Below are 4,749 nucleotides of genomic sequence, written 5' to 3' on the forward strand. Positions count from 1 at the left end.
AATTAATTAAAACTTATATTTATTCTTAATGGGCTATTTGTTGCTCGCACGAGCTTTCTCCTATATAATAAACTTCCCGACAGTAAGTGTTATCTAAAGATGCTATCTAACTTCGACAGTGTTCACAGCCAGTACCCAGTGAAGAAAAATAGCGGAAACGCGACGGGGTTCGCTTTATTTAATAACGCGACAAAACAATAAATTTACAATGTATTATCCAATGGTGTTACCATTTTAATATTATTGCGTATTTATTATTTAGAATTATGATTTTACTATTATATACAAACGATTCTACTGAATTTAAATTATATTCGATCATTACGCTGTATAATTTACGTTTTATTAACTAAATATTTAATATACATTTTACATAACCTCAATATTAATTATACTATTATTTAACATCTCATTCGTCAGGTACAACTCACACACTGCATCCTTCACACTGTTTACATATTATTGTTTATACGATTCAATTTACAACTTTAGGCATTTAATACAACAATTAGCGTAATAAAACATTAACATGTTATCTACTAAACATTTATTTAATAACTAGAATATATTGACAGGTTATCAAGGAGCTTGTTTTGTTAAGCCGACAATTTTTGAGATTAGGTAACATGTTTCAGCCTTTTTTTGTAGTAACAGTGTAGGCACTAGCAATAGGCTAATGTGAAAATGTATCAGCTGCCAACTACATTTTCAAAACAAAAATATAAAAAAAATTCAATGTACTAAGATAATTTTTTTTTCAATACTGAATATAAAAACATCAGAAACAAACCCATCGCGAGACCTCATGAGTTCCGTCACCATGGACGACCCCCCTTTCCCCGCAGCGATGCTACAAAAGAGATCTACGCGATGCTTGTCTCACATATCGCGAGACGTTGCGATGGACCTAGGCAAGTAGTACGAAATTGTTCTTGCACTATGCCCCAACACTGGGTAATCAATGGCATGGTGAAGTACGTAGAAAACAGCAATGATCAGTAAGTATACAATAATAATATATCTAGTTATATTTTTTTATAAAATTTCTGAATAAAATGATAGAAAAACTAAAATAATCCTAATTTACGCGTCAGCATATTTTTAAGGTGGGTAATTATGAAAATATACATGTACGCGATCCGATAAATGTGGTGCCTAAAGGCAGCTTTCTACCACGTGGGTAGTTTTGAGAAAAACGTCAAAAACTGATAACTCTTACAATTTAATTTAATTTATGTGAGCTATACATTATAGTAGAATATTGTGTTTCAAAGTCAATTTAACTTTTAGAACCATTAATTTTGTTACATGACTAAGATATATACATAATAAATATCAAGAAGGCTGCATTTGCTTCTCACCCATCAATAAGTCTGACTTTGCTTGTGACAACTTGAAAGAAATCCATCTTTGCTTCTTAGTTTTTAACTTGTCAGCCATGTTTTGTATTCTAAAAATACTCAAAGACAAACATTGTAACTTGAATAAATGAAAAAAATCTTTACCTGCACAAAAAAACAAACTTATTAAAGTCATTTATTTCTAATTATAAGATATACTACCTAATATTATTACTTACAATAGAAAGGATTTTTTGTTTGCATTACACATGAAAATAAACATCGGTTTGTATGCGTAAGCATACGATATACTTGAGTTAAAATACATGACAGTGGTAGACACAAAACAGTGTTTTACTTCAGTTTATACAATACTGATTACAATAAATTGCCAGAATGTAAATTAATGTCTAGCCTATGAACTATGAAATAAAAATATTCTTTACCACACTTAATCGGTGTGGTTAATTTCCAACATTAATAATAACAATTCAGGTTTACATAAAAATACATTTTCTATTTTCCAGATGTTCGATAGTTTTGGCAGGAAACAACACGTAGTTGTAATTTATTCCGGTAGGAAATTCCAATACAACTAACAATTTCACAACAAGAAAAACAACGTCGATTTTATTAACAATAGTCAGAGGCAACTTCATACAAAGGCGGCAAAATCAGTAGGTTTAAATCAGATGGCAATATAATGGTAGTCATTCGAGGCGCCGTTCGACAAACCAATAACTTCATGCAAATATTTACTAAATTATTATACAATATGCACTATCTATATCGCTAGTCAATATAGCATTTAAGCATTCTTAACATACATATTATAAAGGTATTCACAGTATGAATCTTAAGCATATGACACCCGTATAATGAATATATAATTTCATATACGATGGCCGCGGCATAAGCGTCATGGGTCCCAGGTTTGAATCTCGGCTGACATTCATTTCTGGTAAAAACTAAATATGTTAATACTACCTCCACTCTGTGGAGGCCCATATTATGATCTTAGTATCGGAGAGGGTCGAGAAAAATATAACATTTAATAAAATATTCACTAACATGTCTCATTAGATGTCTTTTAAGACCATTACCGTACATTTATAATGTTTTTCATCAGTACGACATTGCATGTAGTTCTGTGTATGACATTTATAAGGTTTTTAACAGGTGTATAACCTTTTATTAGCTTTGCGCGAGGAAACATTATCTTGACATTAATCAGCAATTACGCAAGCGTGAAACATTATGAGACTTCTTCCATCATTTCCGAATCCAAAAACTGCATTGCAAATGCTGCAAATGTAATAACGAGGGATATGTAATCATCTTCATAAATAACTACATGGGCATTTCTTGCAGTGAAAAGGTCTTTACCAGTTAACGTCTTCATTTATGTATTCTAAATGTACTTGTGAGCATCTATTTGGGCATACGGTGAATTTATAACATTATTTACCAGCATGTGTGATTTCATGTCTTTTAAGATTATTAAATTGCAAACATTTATATGGGCATACCTTGCATTTATGAGGTTTTTCACATACCTGTGTGTATCATTTCATGATTTTTAAGACCACTAAGTCGCGAGCATCTATATGGGCATACTTTGCATTAATGAGGTTTTTTACCTGTGTGTGTCATTTTATGTCTTTTGAGATTACCATTATGAAGAAATTTTTTAAAGCACATATCGCATTGATGTGGTTTTTCACCAGTATGACTCATTTTATGATATTTAAGAGAATTAATATGTCTGAATTTTTTAAAACACACGTCGCACTGATGTGGGTTTTCACCAGTATGTGTCATTTTATGAATTTTTAAATGATTTATTCGCCGAAAATTTTTAAAACACACATCGCATTGATGTGGTTTTTCACCAGAATGTATCATTTTATGTATTTTGAGATCATTATTTGAGTTGCACTTTTTAAAACACACATCGCACTGATGTGGTTTTTCACCAGTGTGTGTCATTTTATGTGTTTTGAGTTTACTTTTTGTGATGAATTTTTTAAAACACTCATCACACTGATGTGGTTTTTCACCAGTGTGTGTCATTTTATGTGTTTTGAGTTTACTTTTTGTGATGAATTTTTTAAAACACTCATCACACTGAAGTGGTTTTTCACCAGTATGTATCATTTTATGTATTTTGAGATCACTAATTGAGATGCACTTTTTAAAACACACATCGCACTGATGTGGGTTTTCACCTGTATGTGTCATTTTATGTTTTTTGAGATCACTACCTCCGATGAACTTTTTAAAACACACATCGCACTGATGTGGTTTTTCACCAGTGTGTGTCATTTTATGTGTTTTGAGTTTACTTTTTCTGATGAATTTTTTAAAACACACATCGCATTGATGTGGTTTTTCACCGGTTTGTGTCATTTTATGTATTTTGAGATCACAATTTGAGTTGCACTTTATAAAACACACATCGCACTGATGTGGTTTTTCACCAGTATGTGTCATTTTATGTCTCTTGAGTACACTATTGTTGATGTATTTTTTTAAACATACATCGCATTGATGTCTTTTTTCACCAGTATGTGTCATGTATGACTTCATGCATGAAACGTAGTGATGATTTAGATGTTTTACAGTTTCAAACACTCCACAACAATTATTACAAATAAAGTTACGTCGAAAATATTTCACTCTTCTCAACTTAATTCGAACCTCTTTTGGCAAGTATAATTTCTTAAATTCATGTTTGATGTTCTGTTCATCGATGGTTATTTCCAAATGCTGCAACATCATTTTTAGGTTTTTATTGATTGCATGTGCAATTTTGTTGTTACTCGGGTCATTATCAACCGTATCATTTTTAACGATATCCAATGGTTTACTCTTACGTACTTCAAAATATTTCTGGGTAGAAATCTACAAAAACAATAGGAATAATAATATATTCAAAGCAATATAACGTAAAAATGATCAATAAAATATACTTATATGTTTCAATGTTCCCTAATATAGCACTGATGCTGTGTCGTTTGTTAAGTGTTTTTTGTCGACATTTATGATCAAAATTTTTTCTTTTTTTTTAACTACGGTGAAAATTACAAATTATTAATAATTATAAGACATTTACAACATGTCATCTAAAAGAAAAATAATATTAATAAAAGAGTATTACATATATATTTAAAAAAAGAAAAAGCTATAAAAATTATGTAATGAGTCCCATAGTACAATCGGAGCGACTTATAGCCACTCAGAATGAACTATGGATGAGTTTTCTTTCAAGAAGCCCAAACGGTCTTATAAGGTAAAATGTATAGAATTAAGGTTAAAAATAGATAATAAATTGTAAACAACTTATGTGATCTCATTTGCTAAGCATTGTAAACAGATGTCTATTCAAATTTAATCCAATTTTGAATTA

Source organism: Rhyacophila brunnea, unplaced genomic scaffold (genome assembly GCF_057557595.1).
Source record: "Rhyacophila brunnea isolate RB1 unplaced genomic scaffold, BYU_Rbru_1.0 scaffold_88, whole genome shotgun sequence".
Lineage (NCBI taxonomy): Eukaryota > Metazoa > Arthropoda > Insecta > Trichoptera > Rhyacophilidae > Rhyacophila > Rhyacophila brunnea.